Here is a 22,586-nt window from a genome sequence, read left to right on the forward strand (position 1 = left end):
ATGCCAAAGGGCATCCCGTTGTAACAGTAACGACCAAATGGGGTGTTAAAAGTGCAGAGCTTTCGACTGGATGCGTCCAGCTGTATCTGCCAAAATCCCTTGGAGGCATCCAGCTTTGTAAATAACTTGGCGTGAGCCATTTAGCTGGTGAGCTCTTCTCGCTTAGGGATAGGTTAGTGTTCCCTCATGATGTTACGGTTCAAATCTTTGGGGTCGATGCAACGACCAAGGTTCCCCTGACGGTTTTTTGACACAAACCAGGGAGCTAACCCAGTCCGTGGGTTCCGTGACCTTAGAAATGACACCCTGGTCCTGGAGGTCTTGCAGCTGCTGCTTGAGGCGGTCCTTGAGGGGTGCCGGCACCCGGCGCGGTGCATGAACCACGGGTGTGGCATTCGATTTCAGAAGTATCTTGTATGTGTAGGGGAGTGTGCCCATACCCTCGAAGACGTTGAGGTATTGTGCTATGATGTCATTTAATTGGGTTTGAAAGTTGGCAACCGGCGAGGCTGATGCCTCAGTGGGCGGCATGGAGTGAACCCGTTGCACAAGATTCAGGATTTTGCAGGCCTGTGCACCGAGCAAGGAAGCTTTGTTGGACCCTACTATTTCGAAACGCAGGGTGGCTCTTGAGGAACGATGAGAAACCACAAGCTGGCATGAGCCACTGGCAGCAATGGCATTGCCATTGTAGTCGATAAGCTGGCAGGCCGATGGACGAATGCTCGGTTGGACGTGGATGGCAACCAGGTCAGACTTCCAAATGAGGTTCGCTGAAGCGCTGGTGTCCAGCCTGAAGCGTATGCGAGATTCGTCGACCGTAAGGGTGGCACACCACTCGTCGTCCGGATCAATGCTCATCACTGGGAGTGGATTAGACTTTTTTTTAGAAAGCATCGTATGATTGGTGATGATGCCCACCTAGAATGGGAATGTGAGATCCTCGGTGTCGGGATCTGGAACCATGTCGGAGTCAGAGTCTGCAATGGGTTGCTGCACTGATCGGGCGTTCCTGCGCTGCGGCTGGGATGGCTGTGTGGTGGGCACTTGAGCAGATCTGCACAGGGCTGCGTAGTGGCCAAGCTTGCCACACTGGAGACAGCGTTGAGATTTCACGGGACATTACCGCTTTAAGTGGGCGGAGCCACAGTTGTTGCACATCATAACGCCGATGTCAGGACGTCCCGTGCGTCACCGCGCATGTGCGGTGTGGTCGAAAGATGTGCGTACATGCGCAGTTCGATCTCCGGCCTCGCCGTCCCCTCGGTTGTTGCGCGTATGCGCAGGAGCCCAGGAAAAGCGCGCAAAATGGCTGCCCTCATCCAGACTCATGCCCTGGAGCTGTTTTACGGCGTGCACCCGCTCCGCATCGTGGGGGCCTTGCTGCTCCGTCTCTGCCGCCTTGATATGGGAGTACCGGTTATTAGCATGCTCATGTAGGACACAGGTTTCGATGGCGATGGTGAGGGTGAGCTGCTTAACTTTGAGGAGTTGCTGGAAAAGGGGATCGGAGTGGACCCCGAAAACTATCTGGTCGCGGGTCATGGAGTCGGAAGTGCAGCCGTAGTTGCAGGATTGCACGAGGATACGGAGATGGGTTAAGAAGGACTGAAAAGGTTCCTCCTTACCCTGAAGCCTCTGCTGGAACACATAGCGTTCAAAGCTCTCGTTGACTTCGATGTCACAGTTACTGTTGAACTTCAGCAGGACTGTTTTGAACTTTGTCTTGTCCTCACCTTCAGCAAAGGGAGTTAAAAATGTGGATAGCGTGGTCCTCGGCTGTAGAGAGGAAGAGGGCAATCTTTCTGCTATCCGATGCAGCCTCGAGGTCGGTGGCGTCAAGATGCAGCTGAAACGTCTGCTTAAAAATCTTCCAGTTCGCACCGAGGTTGCCGGCGATGCAGAGCGGCGGGGGAGGGCGGACGCTGTCCATGTTACCGGATGGCTGATCGCTGGTCAAAGGCAGACTGTCTCAGGGTGGGTCAGTCAAACTCAAACATAACTCACTGGTACCATGCTGTGTTGGGTAAGCTGGGTCTGCGACGACTGCGTTTACTGTAGCAGAGAGAGAGAGCCAGGCTTCCAACACTTGCAGAAATGCAACTCTATTTTATTAAACTCTTAACTATTAAACATACTTTAACTGTGGGTTGACACTATGCTGAGTTGACTGGAGACCTGAGGCTAACCTTACCAGACTATCTTACTACCACATGGTGGATGTTCTAGTTGTTGCTCACAGGCTCTGACTATCTCAGAGGCGGCATCGAGCGGGAAAACTAGTGCCCCCTGGTTATATAGTGGCCGTGTCCTGTCTGGTGATTGGCTACTGTGTTCTGTATGTTCATTGGTCATCCTTTGTGTCAATCAATGTCTGTCTGTGCACCATCATATACTTGTGTGTAAATTATGACACTTGGGAGAGGTAGTTCGAAGCAAATGCCGGAATTCTCTGGTCATTGGGATTCTCTTTCCCCTCTGGCAGCGCACCCCTTGCCCGTGCGTTTTCCGGCAGTGTGGGGTGGTTTCAATGGAAAATCCCATTGACAAGCAGCGGGAAGATAGAATCCCACCACCAGTGAATGATGTGTTGCCGAGCAACACGCAGCTGGGGAATCGGAGAATCCAGCCCCAGGTGTTTGTAATTAGAATGACCATAAGAACATAAGAACATAAGAACTAGGAGCAGGAGTAGGCCACCTGGCCCCTCGAGCCTGCTCCACCATTCAATGAGATCATGGCTGATCTTTTGTGGACTCAGCTTCACTTTCCGGCCTGAACACCATAACCCTTAATCCCTTTATTCTTCAAAAAACTATCTATCTTTATCTTAAAAACATTTAATGAAGGAGCCTCTACTGCTTCACTGGGCAAGGAATTCCTTAGATTCACAACCCTTTGGGTGAAGAAGTTCCTCCTAAACTCAGTCCTAAATCTACTTCCCCTTATTTTGAGGCTATGCCCCCTAGTTCTGCTTTCACCCACCAGTGGAAACAACCTGCCCGCATCTATCCTATCTATTCCCTTCATAATTTTATATGTTTCTATAAGATCCCCCCTCATCCTTCTAAATTCCAACGAGTATAGTCCCAGTCTACTCAACCTCTCCACGTAATCCAACCTATTCAGCTCTGGGATTAACCTAGTGAATCTCCTCTGCACACCCTCCAGTGCCAGTACGTCCTTTCTCAAGTAAGGAGACCAAAACTGAACACAATATTCCAGGTGTGGCCTCACTAACACCTTATACAATTGCAGCAGAACCTCCCTAGTCTTAAACTCCATTCCTCTAGCAATGAAGGACAAAATTCCATTTGCCTTCTTAATCACCTGTTGCACCTGAAAACCAACTTTTTGCGACTCATGCACTAGCACACCCAGGTCTCTCTGCATAGCAGCATGTTTTAATATTTTATCATTTAAATAATAATCCCTTTTGCTGTTATTCCTACCAAAATGGATAACCTCACATTTTTCAACATTGTATTCCATCTGCCAGACCCTAGCCCATTCACTTAGCCTATCCAAATCCCTCTACAGACTTCCAGTATCCTCTGCACCTTTTGCTTTACCACTTACCTTAGTGTCATCTGCAAACTTGGACACATTGCCCTTGGTCCCCAACTCAAAATCATCTATGTAAATTGTGAACAGTTGTGGGCCCAACACTGATCCCTGAGGGCCACCACTAGCTACTGATTGCCAACCAGAGAAACACCGATTAATCCCCACTCTTTGCTTTCTATTAATTAACCAATCCTCTATCCATGCTATTACTTTCCCCTTAATGCCATGCATCTTTATCTTATGCAACAACCTTTTGTGTGGCACCTTGTCAAAGGCTTTCTGGAAATCCAGATATACCACATCCATTGGCTCCCCGTTATCTACCGCACTGTTAATGTCCTCAAAAAATTCCACTAAATTAGTTAGGCATGACCTGCCCTTTATGAACCCATGCTGCGTCTGTCCAATGGGACAATTTCCATCCAGATGCCTCGCTATTTCTTCCTTGATGATAGATTCCAGCATCTTCCCTACTACCGAAGTAAAGCTCACTGGCCTATAATTACCCGCTTTCTGCCTACCTCCTTTTTTAAACAGTGGTGTCACGTTTGCTAATTTCCAATCCGCCGGGACCACCCCAGAGTCTAGTGAATTTTGGTAAATTATCACTAGTGCATTTGCAATTTCCCTAGCCATCTCTTTTAGCACTCTGGGATGCATTCCATCAGGTCCAGGAGACTTGTCTACCTTTAGCCCCATTAGCTTGCCCATCACTACCTCCTTGGTGATAACAATCCTCTCAAGGTCCTCACCTGTCATAGCCTCATTTCCATCAGTCACTGGCATGTTATTTGTGTCTTCCACTGTGAAGACCGACCCAAAAAACCTGTTCAGTTCCTCAGCCATTTCCTCATCTCCCATTATTAAATCTCCCTTCTCATCCTCTAAAGAACCAATATTTACCTTAGCCACTCTTTTTTGTTTTATGTATTTGTAGAAACTTTTACTATCTGCTTTTTTATTCTGAGCAAGTTTACTCTCATAATCTATCTTACTCTTCTTTATAGCTTTTTTAGTAGCTTTCTGTTGCTCCCTATAGATTTCCCAGTCCTCTAGCCTCCCACTAATCTTTGCTACTTTGTATGTTTTTTCCTTCAATTTGATACTCTCCCTTATTTCCTTAGATATCCACGGTTGATTTTCCCTCTTTATACCGTCCTTCCTTTTTGTTGGTATAAACCTTTGCTGAGCACTGTGAAAAATCACTTGGAAGGTTCTCCACTGTTCCTCAACTGTTTCACCAAAAAATCTTTGCTCCCAGTCTACCTTAGCTAGTTCTTCTCTCATCCCATTGTAATCTCCTTTGTTTAAGCACAAAACACTAGTGCTTGATTTTACCTTCTCACCCTCCATCTGTATTTTAAATTCCACCATATTGTGATCGCTCCTTCCGAGAGGATCCCTAACTATGAGATCCTGAATCAATCCTGTCTCATTACACAGGACCAGATCTAGGACCGCTTGTTCCCTCGTAGGTTCCATTACATACTGTTCTAGGAAACTATCGCGGATACATTCTATAAACTCCTCCTCAAGGCTGCCTTGACCGACCTGGTTAAACCAATCAACATGTAGATTAAAATCCCTCATGATAACTGCTGTACCATTTCTACATGCATCTGTTATTTCTTTGTTTATTGCCTGCCCCACCATAATGTTACTATTTGGTGGCCTATAGATTACTCCTATCAGTGACTTTTTCGCCTTACTATTCCTGATTTCCACCCAAATGGATTCAACCTTATCCTCCATAGCACCGATGTCATCCCTTACTGTTGCCCGGATGTCATCCTTAAATAACAGAGCTACACCACCTCCCTTACCATCCACTCTGTCCTTCCGAAAGGTTTGATACCCTCGGATATTTAACTCCCAGTCGTGACCATCCTTTAACCATGTTTCAGTAATGGCCACTAAATCATAGTCATTCACGATGATTTGCGCCATCAACCCATTTACCTTATTCCGAATACTACGAGCATTCAGGTAAAGTACACTTATGTTGGCTTTTTTACCTCTGTTCTTAATCTTAACACCTCGATAAGTAACCTCTCCTAAGTTATATTTCCTCTTAACCTTTCTCCTACTTTTCCTTGTCGTCGAACCCATATCTTCCTGTAACAACCTGCCGTGTCGCTTACCATTAATGTTTTCACTTCCCGTTTTATTTCTTTTAGTATTCCTGGTCCTATTCACTGAGCTCCCCTCAGTCACTGTACCTTGTACTGTCGCCCTTTTTGATTTTTGACTATGGCTTCTCTGCCTTACACTTTCCCCCTTACTGCCTTTTATTTCTGTCCCTGTTTTATTACCTTCCAACTTCCTGCATCGGTTTCCATCCCCCTGCCACATTAGTTTAAACTCTCCCAACAGCTCTCGCAAACCCCCCCTAGGACATCGGTTCCAGTCCTGCCCAGGTGCAGACCGTCCGGTTTGTACTGGTCCCACCTCCCCCAGAACCGGTTCCAATGTCCCAGAATCCCTCCCTCTTGCACCATCTCTCAAGCCACGTATTCATCCTCTCTATCCTGACATTCCTTCTCTGACTAGCTCGTGGCACTGGTAGCAATCCTGAGATTACTACCTTTGAGGTCCTACTTTTTAGTTTAACTCCTAGCTCCCTAAATTCAGCTTGTAGGACCTCATCCCGTTTTTTACCTATATCGTTGGTGCCTATGTGCACTATGACAGCTGGCTGTTCACCCTCCCCCCCCAGAATGTCCTGCAGCCGCTCCGAGACATCCTTGACCCTTGCACCAGGGAGGCAACATACCATCCTGGAGTCTCGATTGCGTCCGCAGAACCGCCTGTCTATTCCCCTTACAATTGAGTCCCCTATCACTATAGCCCTGCCATTCTTCTTCCTGCCCAGCTGCGCAGCAGAGCCAGCCATGGTGCCATGAACCTGGCTGCTGCTGCCTTCCCCTGGTGAGCCATCTCCCTCAACAGTATCCAAAGCGGTATATCTGTTTTGGAGGGAGATGACCGGAGAGGACACCTGCACTGCCTTCCTACTCTTGCTCTGTCTTTTGGTCACCCATTTACTATCTCCCTCAGTACCTTTCACCTGCGGTGTGACCAACTCGCTAAACGTGCTATCCACGACGTCCTCAGCATCGCGGATGCTCCAAAGTGAGTCCATCCGCAGCTCCAGAGCCACCAAGCGGTCTAACAGGAGCTGCAACTGGACACACCTCTTGCACGTGAAGGAGCCAGGGACAGTGGACGTGTCCCTGAGCTCCCACATCGCACACGAGGAACATGGCACGGGTCTGAGATCTCCTGCCATGTCTTAAACCTTTGGTTAACTTCAACAATTTCAATTTCTCCCCCAAAAAATTTAAATAAATAAATAAACAACGAAGAAAAAAAAAAAAAATATATATATATACCAATGAAAAGAAACAGAAAAACAGAAACACTACTTACCAGTCACTTATCAGGGATAAAAAGCACTTCCTCCCCACCCAGCTTCCAATTCCCACCTCGATTCAAATTCCCAAACTCACTCTTAGCTGTGTCTCACTCCTGGCTCTGTCTTCTCTCTGGCTCACTGGGAGAACTCACTGGGAGTGAGTTTACCATAAATTGTCACCATAAAACTGCTTTGAAGACTGACTTTAAAGAAGCTTTTTTATTGCTTCATGAATTCCTTGCTTTTTCTGATTTTGAGAGTGGTTGCATCTCAGTGAGACTTTTGTAAGTGGCATCTTCAGGAAATTGGGTGGCACTGTGGTACAGTGGTTAGCACTGCTGCCTCACAGCAACTAGCACCGCTGCCTCACAGCACCAGAGACTCGGGTCCAATTCTGGCCTTGGGTCACTGTCTGTGTGGAGTTTGCACATTTTCCCAGTGTCTGCGTGGGCTTCCTCCGTTACTTCAGTTTCCTCCCACAGAAAAAGACTTGCAGGTTATGCGGATTTGCCATGATAAAGAATTGTCCCATAGTGTCCAAGGATGTGCAGGTTAGGTGAGGTTACGGAGATAGGGTGGAGAGTGGGTCTAAGTAGGGTGCCCTTTCAGAGGGTCAGTGCTGACTTGATGAGCCACATGTCCTCCTTCTGCACTGTAGGAATTCTATGGAAAATCAGAAGTGTTTCCCCATTGGCTCTCATTTTCAGCTGAGGCCGATCGAAAGTCAATTGTCAGCAGAACCAACTTCCACCCAAATTGTCTTGCAGAAAATCAAACCATGCGTCTTGTTGGAAGGACCAAGGAAATTTCATGAGCTTAATGTAAAGGAATCCCTGACCCTAATATGCAAAGTAAAAAAAACACACAAGTTTACAGAGTAAAAAATTGGCTCTATGTTTAAAGTTTGGATAATTTATGTTCGAACACGAGTACAGATGAATTCAGAAGAATTGGAATAATGAGCAGTGTAACTCTATCAACAAATCATGCAGTATATAATTCATGATGTTTTCATCTATGTGCAATGGAAATAGTTTAAAATTACTTGCTTTTGGCAGACGTTTTCCATTCGATAATATTTCAAAACCTTTCTGGCCACCCTGGTACTTAGCAGCAAAGACAAACTTGCCAAAAGGCTAAAATGTAACAGTACAATTTTCATTGATACCTCAGATTTATGCTAATCCAGATGATTATAAATTGCTTTATTGCAAACAATCATTCCATGAAAATTCTAAATATTTATATTGGCAGCCCTATGTAATTTGGAAAATTTCTAATGAAATTGCTTTATTCCTTTTTCTGAAATGCCCTCAATACTGATGCATTTTATTTTCATGCCCAGAGATCATTTGCACACCACTGAAATTGCTGTTTACAGGTGTGGCATTGTATTTATGCAGCATATCATCATGGCTTTCCAAAGGCAGACTCTGGATCAATTCTTTCTTCTCTAAACCATTTTGCATTGTACTTAGCTCTTCAATCCCTCGTATGATCTCCCATTCTTCAGCAAACCCAGAAGCAATATTCCTTTCCTCCCTTTTCAGGCTCAATCTTATACTGAGGATTATGGGTGTCACAGTAGCACAGTGATTAGCCCAGTTGCTTCACAGCTCCAGGGTCCCAGGTTCGATTCCCAGGTGGGTCACTGTCTGTGCGGAGTCTGCACGTTCTCCCTCTGTCTGCGTGAGTTTGCTCCGGGTGCTCCGGTTTCCTCCCACAGTCCAAAGATGTGCAGGTTAGGCGGATTGGCCATGCTAAATTACCCTTAGTGTCCAAAAAGATTAGGTGGGGTTACTGGGTTACGGGGATAGGGTGGAGGTATGGGCTTAGGGAGGGTTCTCTTTCTAAAGGGCCGGTGCAGACTTGATGGGCCGAATGGCCTCCTTCTGCACTGTAAATTAGATGATTATAAAAGACATGGGGGAGCCTAACTGTGTGAATGATTCAGGATTTCTGAGATGTTACTGCTAAGGTAAACACAGTCTCCACAGATCCAGAGTACCCAACACATCAACGAATATTATGTTGATTTTACTATGTTAGACATGCTGTGCACTAGTTTTAACTCTTGATTCTTCCAAAGGCTTTTTTATTTATTTTACCTGACTCTGTGGTTAGTGTGATATTCACATCACACCTGCTCTAGTCAGTAGCCCTTTAACGTCCACCAGGCCATTAATTGGTTTGAGCAGGGCCTTCTGCCCCCATCAGAGAGAAGGTCCCACCTCGAGAGCTGTCAGCCAATCAAATGGCCACTTGTCAGACTATAGGCTGAGGGGTCAGAAACCTGGACTTACAGGTGATACTGAGATCTTGGCAGGACCAGATTTGCAGGCCCTGATGATGGGGGAGGTGGGCACCTGGATAGTTGAGCAGGGGGAGAGGGAAAATGTTAGGTGGAGGATACTTCACCTAGAAAATTGAAGACTTGGCACCAGTGGTGGAGTAAGAGTCCTTAAGTGGTACTTAATTGGCCACTTAAGAGCACCTGACCACCACCAGCACCAGCACCACCCCCCACCATACTACAGTAAAATCCTGTGGGAGTGGATGGGGACAGTCGGGCAATAGGAATGTGATCCTGCGAAATTGCCACATTTTACAGTTTCACCTGCCGCTCCTGGGAAAGGCAAAATTTCAGCGTTGATATCTTGCCTTCCAACTGTCTATTGGTCACCTCTTTCACCCTGCCATCCATATCAGTACATACCCAATCCAAGTAATTCGTTTTTCATGATAACCTCAATCAAATTACATTTTTTTTAATGCCTTTGCCACCAATTCGGTATTATTTTTCTTGTCAATTCACTACATTTTCCATATGCCAACACTTTACTGATCCTTTCTTTAGTTCCCTATTATGTTGTTCCACCAATCTGCTGAGTAGCATTACGCTCCACATTCTTCACCGATGTCTGTGTCTATGTATTTACATTGTGTATCTATCGTAGGGTTTTTTCATGTATGGAACGACACAGAACAATACTTTCTACTGTACCTCAGTACACATGACAATAAACCCAAACAAAAACGTGTTCTTCCATTAAAAGCTACGGTCCAAACATTTAGCGGAGTAGAAATTACTGGTGGATTGCTGCTGCGCTCCTACTTTTTTGCGCACAACGGAGCTCCAAATTTCCATCCCGAACTTCTAATCCTGGCTGCTTCAAAAATGCAGAGTGGTCTTTCATGGAACTGCTTCCTCGCAGCGCCGGGTTGTCAGGGGAGCAGAGGAGACTGGCCATGCGCCTTTTTACAGCAGTAGCTGCCATATTCTGTAAGTGTACACTAACACTGAAAAGCTTTGGATATTTAAATATATTTTCAGGGTGTTAGTGTATGAGTGTAAATGTATAAATGTATAGATGTTTATTTGGGTAGAGTAGGTGAGTTAAATGGGTCAGTGAGTAGGGTGGTAGGTTGGTGATGTGAGAAGGGTAATGTGGGTTGAAGAAGTAGTCAGCTCGTGCCGGATGGTCTGGGAGGGGCTAATCAGGTCTGGTGTTGGGGGTGGGGTGGGGGTGGGGGGTTGTCAGGAGGGAAGTTGGGCGATGGGGGCTGGTAAGGTTGCAACCTGGGGGAGTCACAAGGTCATGGGGGAGTTGTGCGGTGCGAGCTAGTCAGGTCATGTCCTAGGGGTGTCCGAGGGTCATGGGAGGAGTCAAGTGGTGGAGGCTAGTCAATTTGGGTGGGGGAGGGGTTTGGAGGGTCAGCACGGAGTCAAGGGTCAGGCAGTTTTGCGGGTCAGGAGCGGTAGTCAAGCAATCAATGGAGGAGTCAGGGGTATAAGTCGTATGGTTACACAATAAAACGAATATTTTCTGCCGAACATTTCCTCGGTAACTATTCGTGTCGGTAAGCTGGAGCTGTACAAAGTCTCCCACTCTGGAGGGTCCCGGGAAGCAGGGCTACTCACCTCCGTGCAGTGTTAGATTAGAAAGACACAATGATAGTTTGTCATTCAAATTCAATGCTGTCAGTGCGTCATTGTGCCATTGCTACGGGAATTGTTGCTGACAAAATGTAATTGTGCCAACAAATTCAGCAGCATCGAAGTTAGTCAGCTCAAATGGTGTTAATGGCCGTGATTTACCAGCACATCCATCAGAATTGCCTCTCCTGGGATTCTCAATGGTCGTTACGACACGTGAGATCTAACGGGATCTCGCGAGACACGCAATCTGGATCCCGCCCACAATGGGTGGGACCCAGACTCGCATAGTTAAAAGAACTTAAAAGCTCACTTAGCTTTGCTGCCTTCAGATCAAAAGGCATGGCATCTATCGGCCTAACAAAGGAGACCCCAGCCCGGTGCCATTTAGCACTGGTCCCCACAAATAGCGACCAGGCGAAAGGGCACTTGCGGGGGTTCTCCCAGGTGATCAGAGGCCCCGGGTGGTTGGCCTCTAGCCAGGCTGGCACTGCTGATGCCATCCAGACTCCATGGCACTGCCAAGCTGGCACCCTGGCAGTACCACCTGGGTGCCACAATGACACTGCCAGGGTCCCCAGGTAGCACTGCCAGGATGCCAGCCTGGCAGTGCCATGGTTCCTGGATGGTATTAGCAGTGCCAGGCTGACATTTTGCCTGGATTGACCCCTTGATTCCCACCCAGAACTTTTTTCAGCTAAATTGTATTCAATATTAAGAAATATATTTTTCTAAATTTTGAATTAATGTTGAATGTGGACATAGTGCCAGGATCCCACTTAAATTCAACAATCAAATGATACCTGTCAAGTTCAAACTTCCCATGCAATTCCCACAGAGTCATGGGGCGAAATTCTTCACCAACGGCACGATGTCCGCTGACTGGCGCCAAACACGGCGCCAATCAGACGGGCATCGCGCCGGCCCAAAGGTGCGGAATGCTCCGCATCTTTGGTGGCCTAGCCCCAACATTGAGGGGCTAGGCCAACGCCGGAGGGATTTCCGCCCCGCCAGCTGGCGGAAATGGCGTTTGTTGCCCCGCCAGCTGGCGCGGAAATGCGGCGCATGCGCAGGAGCGTCAGCGGCCGCTGTCAGTTTCCCGTGCATGCGCAGTGGGGAGAGTCTCTTCCGCCTCCGCCATGGTGGAGGCTGTGGCGGAGGCGGAAGGGAAAGAGTGCCCCCACGGCACAGGCCTGCCCGCGGATCGGTGGGCCCCGATCGCGGGCCAGGCCACCGTGGGGGCACCCCCCGTGGTCAGATCGCCCCGCGCCCCCCCCCCAGGACCCCGGAGCCCGCCCACGCCGCCTGGTCCCGCCGGTAAATACCAGGTTTGATTTACGCCGGCGGGACAGGCAATTTCTGGGCGGGACTTCGGCCCATCCGGGCCGGAGAATCCAGCGGGGGATCCCGCCAACCGGCGCGGCCCGATACCCGCCCCCGCCCAATCTCAGGTACCGGAGACTTCGGCGGGGGCGGGGGCGGGATTCACGGCGGCCAACGGCCATTCTTCCGACCCGGCGGGGGGTCGGAGAATGACGCACAAGATCTTTCACAAATAGCAAATGGTCACATTCAATTAAACTATTTCTTGTTGATTAAAATTCTTATTCTCTCATTTGCATTCCTATAAACTTTGATAATGTTGGTGTTATCCACATTAATCTTTATTCTAGAAATAATTGCTACAGTATTCAAACTACAAACCAACAACTGTGTATTTGTGCAGCAAATCAGATAGCTTTCACTGTTTGACCTCCAACTTTTACTCCTTGCTTTGTCATATGCTCCAGAGAAAATCAATAACAAATAACCCAAAGGCTGCAGTGGTATGATTAAGCTATTACCTGATAAATAAATATGTCTAGTTGTGAAGATTTAGGTCCATTTTATTTTAGCACCCGGATGCTTGTTCAGACTTTCTTCAGGCTTCGTCGCTCAGCATATCCTTACTGGCAGTGATTGCAACTTTTAGTGGTCGTGTAACATGGACGATGTTGCTCTATTTTTGTTCTGTGCAGCCTATTCATTCAAATAAATGGAACCTTTAATATTTTTGTTTTGCATGGCTATGTACACGCAATATCTTTAAGGGCTAACTTTTGTTCAGCCTGCTTGGAAACGTCTGGGTTACTGCAGTTTAGCGGAAACATGACACATCAACCAGGCATTATGTATTCTGCCTGATTTTGCTGTCTTCAATAGAAAGCAAAATTGTTTGGGATTCAACAGGAGGGTGATCAAATATCAACCTTTTTATGCCAGCTCTGAAAGTTATAATCAGCCCACTCTGTCGGTAAATGTTCATTCCTCCTCCAGCCATTGAGAGAAACTCAGGAAATGTATTTGAGTATTAATGGAATATCAGTAGCCAGAAGGCCACAAGGCCCAAGTAGTTGGATTAGATTTGGATTTTATCTATTGTCACGTGTGTCAAGGTACGGTGAAAAGTATGCATACAGTCCAGTGACATTGTTCCATACATGAAAAAAAAATCATAGGACATTGATAAATACACAATGTAAATACATAGACACAGGCAATGGGTGAACATATGGAGTGCACTACTACTCAGTAGAGAAACTGTGTAAAGAGATCAGACCAGCCTCTAAGAGAGTCATTCAGGAATCTGGTAACAGCGGAGAAGAAGCTGTTTTTGAACCTGTTCTCAGACTTTTGTGTCTCCTGCCCGATGGAAGAAGTTGGAAGAGTGAATAACCCAGGTGGGAGGTGTCTTTGACTATGTTGCCCGCTTTCCAAAAGCAGCGTGAGGTATAAACTGAGGCAAGGAGGAGAATCCACGTGGAGCTGGCAGGAAATATAAAACATTTCAAATGCATTTGGATCACTCTTCGTTTGGTCGCCAGGCACCTTTTAATGTTTGAATTTGAGTGCGGTCCTGGCACAAGGCCCACATCCAACATTAATTCAAAATTTCAAAAAGTGTATTCCTTAAAATAACACCATTTGAGCTGACCAAATTTGCTGCTGCTGAATTTGTTGGCAGCAATTACATTTTGTCAGCAACAATTCCCATGACACAGGCACAATGACACGTTGACAGCATTGATCTGTAATTGCAAACTATCATTGTGACTTTCTAAACTAACACTGCACTGAGATCTTCAATAAATATACAAATGGGATCAATTTAAATATTCTCTGTTGATGGAAACAGACCTCAGGAGGGGAGGTGTGGTAGGTACAAATCTCCTCAGGATTGCCTCCATTGCTTTGCCAGCTTGCATATGACATTTATACCTTGCTGAGTGTAAATATTACATCATTGTCTCTTCAGATCGTACTTTTTGATATGTAAAGCATGGAAATATATTAGTTCAAAAGGAAAAACAGATACCACCTGAGGCCATGATTTCTTAATTTGGAACTGGACATTCGTTGGACATCGTGTTTTTCACTTAATACAAATACTGATAATAAGTACAGTACGAAAACATTCCAGAAAATGTCAATTATTGTTGATTTACTTTATTTCTAAGACAGAAAATCCCTTAGAAATAATTGAAAAATATACATGCAGACACCCTTGAGATTTGGGGTATCAGAATTGCCAACTCTAGTGCCAACGAATAAGCACTCATTCATGACTTAATTTAAAGAAAGTGCCACTCAGATGCTGTGTTGATGTTCCTTCCAGTTGATGTTTCCCACGACATTAGAGCCATGCTCACCATGATAATTGATAGCTCTGACATCCCCAATGGGCAAAAGGGATTCTAAACTTCGCAATTTATCTTGGGTATTGACTGAACAGGACAGAATGACAATTAATACCAAAAGCACTGTAAGATGCAAAACAACAGTTACAGACACAAACACCTGTTTCATTTTTGGAAAACACTGATTAAGTTATTCCAAATCTTCAGCTTGTACACATAATGTAGCAAGGCAGTCAGTGGCCAGAGGTAACGAAAGACACCTGTGATATTTGCTTTACAATGGCATTGTGACACACAGGGACTAATGTATACAAAAAGAGGCTTATTTCAAAAGGGCAAACTGTAAGCCACCTGTCTAAGGATATTGCACTGAAAATAATAACATCATCACATCCTTTTAAATTCCTTTCCAGAATGTGCGACAATGATTTCTGCTATTTTTAAAACATATTGTTATTATGCGAATAGCATACAATCAAGAGAGAGAACACATTTCAAAGCTTCTTTAAACCACATTTACGTTGTCTTTACAAATCTGTAAGAACGCAGGGAAGTATGGGTGGCACTGTTGCACAATGGGTAGCACTGTAGCTTCACAGCTCCAGGGTCCCAGGTTTGATTCCTGGCTCGGCTCACTGTCTGTGTGGGGTCTGCATGTTTTCCCTGTGTGTGCATAGGTTTCCTCTGGGTGCTCTGGTTTCCTCCCACAAGTCCCGAAAGATGTGCTGGTAAGTAATTTGGACATTCTGAATTCTCTCTGTGTACCTAAACAGGGGCCGGAATGTGGCGACTTGGGGCTTTTCACAGTAACTTCATTGCAGTGTTAATGTAAGCATACTTGTGACAATAAAGTTTATTATTATTATTATTAAGTATGCTGATTTTCTGATCTTAGCAGTATGTGCAAGAGCTATCATTGCAGATCACTGTCAGAGACACTGACTGATGTGAGATCATTTAGGTTAAATCAGGAATTCTACAGATTATTTCTTAGAACCATGGATCGGTTGGAGCACAGATAGAGGCATTTGATCCTTTGTCTCTGACCCGACCTTTCCCCGTAGCCCTGCAAAATGTTTTCTCTCCAGATAATTATCCAATTCCTTTTTGAATGTTCTGATTGAATTTACCTCTGGGTTCTAACTGCATGCTGCGTGAAGCATTTTTCCCCTTGTAGCCTTTGATTCTTTTGTCATTCACCTTAAATTGGTTCTTATACTTTCCCACCAATGGAATAGTTTTTCCCTATCTAACCTGTTCAAACCAAACAGAATTTTGAACATCTCAATCAATTCTCCTCTCAGCCTTCTCTTCTCTCAGGAGAACAGAGCCAGCTCCTCCAAACTATCGACATATCTGAAGTCCTTTATCTCTGGAACCGTTATTGCAAGTCTCTTCTGCATCTTCTCTGGTGCCTTCACATTGCTTCTGTGGTACAGTTCTGATGTGCATTTGAGTACAAAAACAAGCCCTGAATTAATCACGTGTTAACCAACAGAACCTATTTTCATTTTGGTATATTTGGTAACAATGCTACTATTATAAGGCGGCATGGTAGCACAGTAGTTAGCACTGTTGCTTCACAACGGAAGGGGCCCAGGTTCAATTCTCGGCTTGAGTCACTGTCTATGCGGAGTTTGCACATTCTACCCGTGTCTGCGTGGGTTTCCTCCGGGTGCTCCGGTTTCCTCCTGAAAGATATGCTGTTAGGTAATTTGGACATTCTGAATTCGCCCGCATTGTACCCAAACAGCTGCCGGAGTGTGGCGACTATGGTATTTTTACAGTAACTTCATTCCCATGTTAATACAAGCCTTCTTGTGACAATGGTAAAGATTATTATTATCTTGTCATGCCCCAGTATATTCTGAACTTCAATCTAAATTTCATATTTTAAAAAGCTGACCACTAAAGTCTGCAAAAAGGTTCATCTGACTTACTTTGTACATTGAAACACTCCCCTATCTTCAATGGGGAAAAAAGGAATCATCCAGATTCCTTGACTCAATTTCTTTTCATAAAAGACATTCAAAAGGGTAATTTCAAATTGAATGGGTCATTCAGATATGGCTGACTCAAAATAATTTGTTGACCTTTACAGATCTGATCACCCACTTTATTTGGAAAAGTACTTTGAACTGGTGTTGGTCACATGATGTAACGGTGATACTTTCTGTTTGCTTTTAAAATTCAGCAGACAGCTGCTTGGAGACAGAGGGCGAAATTCTCCGTGATCGGCGGAAACTCCGCCGATCGGCGCAAAAAACGGCGCAAATCCCACTTGCGTCACGTCATAAAAATGGGCCGATAGTCTGCGGCCTGAAATGGGCTAGCAGCGACGTAACGGGATCCGCGCTTGCGCAGTGGTTCACGCCGTGCAGCGTCATACGCGCTGCACGGGGTGACGGCTCATAAGGCCGCGCAGCTCCCCCCCACCCGACCGGAACAGCCGACCGCAACACCCGACTTGATGGCTGGCCGTCGCTCAGCCCCGAGGTTCGAGTCACGCGATGTGGAGGCGCTCCTGGATGCGGTGGAGCAGAGGAGGGACGCCCTGTATCCCGGGCACGGCCGCAGAGTTGCCCCACGCCACAGCCGGCGTCTGTGGAGGGAGGTGGCAGAGGCCGTCACCGCTGTGGCCCTAACACCACGGACAGGCACCCAGTGCCACAAGAAGGTGAACGACCTCGTCAGAGCAGGCAGGGTGAGCGTCCCCCATATCCCCCATATCCCCCATATCCCCCATATCCCCCCTCCCCCATATCCCCCCCTCCCCCATATCCCCCCCTCCCCCATATCCCCCATATCCCCCATATCCCCCCTCCCCCATATCCCCCCCTCCCCCATATCCCCCCCTCCCCCATATCCCCCATATCCCCCCTCCCCCAAATCCCCCATATTCCCCCTCCCCATATCCCCCATATCCCCCATATCCCCCCTCCCCCATATCCCCCCCTCCCCCATATCCCCCCTCCCCCATATCCCCCATATCCCCCCTCCCCCATATCCCCCCTCCCCCATATCCCCCATATCCCCCCTCCCCCATATCCCCCATATTCCCCCCTCCCCCATATCCCCCATATCCCCCCTCCCCCATATCCCCCATATCCCCCCTCCCCCATATCCCCCATATCCCCCATATCCCCCCTCCCCATATCCCCCCTCCCCCATATCCCCCTCCCCCATATCCCCCATATCCCACCTCCCCCATATCCCCCCTCCCCCATATCCCCCATATCCCCCCTCCCCCATATCCCCCATATTCCCCCCTCCCCCATATCCCCCATATCCCCCATTTCCCCCCTCCCCCATATCCCCCCATCCCCCATATCCCCCCCTCCCCCATATCCCCCCTCCCCCATATCCCCCATATCCCCCCTCCCCCATATCCCCCCTCCCCCATATCCCCATATCCCCCCTCCCCATATTCCCCATATCCCCCCTCCCCCATATCCCCCCTCCCCCATATCCCCCATATCCCCCCTCCCCCATATCCCCCATATCCCCCCTCCCCCATATCCCCCATATCCCCCCTCCCCCATATTCCCCATATCCCCCCCTCCCCCATATTCCCCCTCCACCATATCCCCCATATTCCCCCCTCCCCCATATCCCCCATATCCCCCCTCCCCCATATCCCCCATATCCCCCCTCCCCCATATCCCCCATATCCCCCCTCCCCCATATCCCCCATATCCCCCCTCCCCCATATCCCCCCTCCCCCATATCCCCCCTCCCCCATATCCCCCATATCCCCAAGTGAATCCAGCCCTAACCTTAACCTCTGCAATGCACGCGCAACCGATGGCGTGCATTCATATACCTGCCTAACACTGTTGCCTTTTACCCCTGCCACCACCCCCCCCCCCCCCAGGAGAAGCGCGCACACAACAATAGGGAGCATGTGAGGACTGGAGGAGGGCCCGCTGATGAGAGGCCACTGACCGTACACGAGGAAAGGGCCCTGGAACTGGCTGGCGGACCTGAGGACCGGGAGGTTGCTGATGCAGAGGTCGGGGCCCCACGAGCAAGTGAGCCACCAACAGCCCGTCCCCATATCCCCCCTCCCCTATATCCCCCTCTCCCGTATCACCTGATCACTGCCTGATGTCTAACCATGCATGCTTCATTGTGTATCGCAGGACCAAACGTCCAGGCACCCATCCCAGCAGATGCAGACCGCCCGCAGGATGCCCCTCGGAGACCACGGGAGACGGAGAGACCCGCACCCTCCAGCATGCGACGCCCGCAGGATGCCCCTCCGAGACCACGGGAGACGGAGAGACCCGCACCCTCCAGCATGCGACGCCCGCAGGATGCCCCTCGGAGACCACGGGAGACGGAGAGACCCGGACCCTCCAGCATGCGACGCCCGCAGGATGCCCCTCGGAGACCACAGGAGACGGAGAGACCCGCACCCTCCAGCATGCGACGCCCGCAGGATGCCCCTCGGAGACCACGGGAGACGGAGAGACCCGAACCCTCCAGCATGCGACGCCCGCAGGATGCCCCTCGGAGACCACGGGAGACGGAGAGACCCGAACCCTTGAGCATGCGACGCCCGCAGGATGCCCCTCGGAGACCACGGGAGACGGAGAGACCTGGAGCAACAGGGAGACGACACCCCCGTCACGTGCGGGAGCGACCACCCAGCGATGAGGGGGGCAGCCACAGGCCCCCGTCACATCCGAGCCAGGACACCACTACCCAGGACACCACTATCCAGGACACCCCTACCCGGGACACCACTACCCAGGACACCCCTACCCGGGACAGCACTACCCGGGACAGCACTACCCGGGACAGCACTACCCAGGACACCCCTACCCGGGAAGACGAAAGACCGGACAGTGACTCAGAGTGGATGGGTGGAGACGAACCCCCACCCCAAAGTGCCATGGACTCAGAGTGGGACGAAGAGCACGACACAACGCCACTGCTGTCACCAACACCCTCCACCATCGCAGAAACACTCACCACGGTTGGGCACTTTAGTGATGAGGCGTCTGGTACACTCACTGGTGCGCACAACACAGCCGTCCCGGTACAGCAGGTGGAGGTAGGAGCAGCAGAGGGACCGGGCGGTCGGAGGGCAGCCCAGGCCAAGCGAACATCTGCCGCCCAGATGGATCCCGGGTTCCTGCAGTTACCACACCCACACATAGATCCGATGCAACCACCGACACGGAGACGAGCGAATAGGGTGACGGGTGGCTTGCGGCGGCTGCGGTCGCAGGTGGAGGAGTCCACCCGCGTCCAGGAGCTGGGAGTGGTCCCGGTCATGCGTGCCACCCAGGCTGACACCGCACGGGTGGCGTCCGCGGTGGAGGCAATGGGTGCGACGGTGTCAGACATGGGGAACGGTTTGCGAGGCCTGGGGCCTTCCGTGCAGGCGGCGTCTGTGGCCCAGGAAATGGCTGCCCTCTCACAGGAGGCCATGAGCCAGTGCCAGCGCCAGATGGCAGAGGCGCTCAACGCCATAGCCCAGTCTCAGCAGGCCATGGCCCAGTCTCAGCAGGCCATAGCCCAGTCTCTGCAGGCCATGGCCCAGTCTCTGCAGGCCATGGCCCAGTCTCAGCAGGCCATCGCTGAGGGCATCGGCGCCAGTGGCCATGTGCGAGCTGGCGTCGCACTGTCGCAGACAGGGTTCGACAACCCCCTGGGCTCCATGGCTGCAAACCTGCAGACCCCTGTCGATACCAGCACGGGCCTCCAGGACTGGCAGCGCCAGATGTCGGGGGCGCGTCGGATGGCCAGTCCGTTCGCATCCCCCACCCATGTAGAGGCCTGGGGGCCATCGGGCACCCCGAGGGAGGAGGAGGTGGTGTGGTCCGTCCCGGCTCCCTCTGTAGGGGAGGTCCCGGTACACCGCGACACCTCGGACTCCCCCCCTTCCGTCCCAGGTGCATCGGGTGGGCAACGGGCAGGACAGGCTGGCAGCTCGCCATCCCAGTCGCCCGGGCCGCAGCCTGGCCCATCTAGGCCAGGACGCCCCAGGAAACGGCCGCCAAAGGGATCCAGTGTCAGAGGGCAGGAATCACAGGAGTCCACCTCCAGTTCTGCTGTACCGTCTGGGGAACCACGTAGACGTAGTCAAAGGGCCCGTAAGGCCAAACAATTAGACACTGAGTAAGTTGGCACGGGTGCAGGGCACAGATGAGTTTTAGGCGCTAGGGCACGTGCATGAACTCCTTTGGTTATTAAAGTCAATGTTACACCTACCGAAGCTGCCTTTGTGCTCTGTCCAAAGTGTGCGGGGGTGTCATGTACGTTGAGCGCAAGTGTGTGTGTGAGGGGTGGTCTTACCTCAGCCCCAGGTGAGTCTGCCCCCTTCCCCCTGGGCCGCCATCAACATCCCCCGGGCAGAGGACGGGACCGTGCGCTGCAGTGTCACAGCCGCATGCAGGGATGGTCCGGGTGGATGGTGGTACTGTGGCCATGGGTCAGACATAGTCCAACGATGTAGAGCCAGGAGCTCATCGGAGGCGGGTTGTCATCATTCTCCATGGCCTGCGATAGACACGCGTCCACCCGCAACTGGGTGAGCCCGGCCCGTTGTGCCGCCGGTGGATCGGCAATTGGGAGTGGGGGGGTGGTGTGCATGCGGGTGGGGTGTGTGGGGTTGGGGAGGGGGGTGATGGTGCTGGGTGGATGGATGGGTGGGGGGTGTGGGTGGTCGGCTGTTGTCATGGTGTGCGGTCTGTGGCCATACTACCCGATTCCCACGCCCATCTAGTCAGTGAAGCGGGCGTCTATCAGTCTGTCCCGTGCCCGCTGGGCCAGCCGGTAACGGTGGACAGCCACCCGTCTGTGTCTACCCCGTCTGCCCTGACCATTGCCCCCATCCCCCTCATCTGGGGAGGACTGGGCCTCTTCCTGCTGCTCCTCCACTCCGCCCTCCTCTGCCTGTGGCACATCGCCCCTCTGCTGGGCTATGTTGTGCAGGACGCAGCACACCACAATGATGCGGCCGACCCTATCTGACCGATACTGGAGGGCGCCCCCAGAGAGGTCCAGGCACCTGAAACGCATCTTCAGCACGCCAAAGCACCTCTCGATCACTCCCCTTGTCGCTACATGGGCATCATTGTAGCGGTTCTCCGCCTCATTGCGTGGCCTCCGTATAGGCGTCATCAGCCACGATCGCAATGGGTAGCCCCTGTCGCCCAGCAACCAGCCCCTCAGCCGGGGATGGCGTCCCTCGTACATGCCGGGGATGGATGACCGCGACAACACGAATGAGTCGTGTACACTGCCTGGGTAACGGGCGCAGACGTGCAGGATCATCATGCGGTGGTCGCAGACCACCTGTACGTTCATCGAATAGGTCCCCTTCCTATTAGTGAACACGGCCCTGTTATCTGCAGGTGGCCGCACGGCGACGTGCATCCCATCGATCGCGCCCTGGACCATGGGGAACCCGGCAATGGCAGAGAAGCCCACGGCCCGGGCATCTTGGCTGGCCCGGTCCACGGGGAAGCGGATGTAGCGGTGCGCCATGGCATAAAGGGCATCTGTCACTGCCCGGATGCACCGATGCACCGATGTCTGCGATATGCCGGACAGGTCCCCACTCGGTGCCTGGAATGACCCCGTTGCATAAAAGTTCAGGGCCACCGTAACGTTGACGGACACGGGGAGAGGGTGTCCCCCGCCAGTGCCACGCGGTGACAGGTGTGCCAGCAGGTGGCAGATGTGTGCCACGGTTTCCCGGCTCATCCGGAGTCTCCTCCTGCATTCCCGGTCCGTGAGGTCCTGGTATGACTGCCGGGGCCGGTACACACGGGGCGCCCTCGGGTGCCTCCGTTGCCGTGGGGCCGCGACGTCCTCCTCCCCCTCCTCGTCCTGTCGGTCAGGTGTCCCTCCAGGCTGGGCGGCTGCCGCCTGCCCCTCTGCGGCAGCCTGCGCCGCCTCTCTGGCACGCTCCTCCTCCTCCTCCTCCTCCTCATCCAGGGCAACATAGACATGAGCGGCTGCCACCACGGCGGCC

This window comes from Scyliorhinus torazame, chromosome 11 (genome assembly GCF_047496885.1).
Source record: "Scyliorhinus torazame isolate Kashiwa2021f chromosome 11, sScyTor2.1, whole genome shotgun sequence".
Lineage (NCBI taxonomy): Eukaryota > Metazoa > Chordata > Chondrichthyes > Carcharhiniformes > Scyliorhinidae > Scyliorhinus > Scyliorhinus torazame.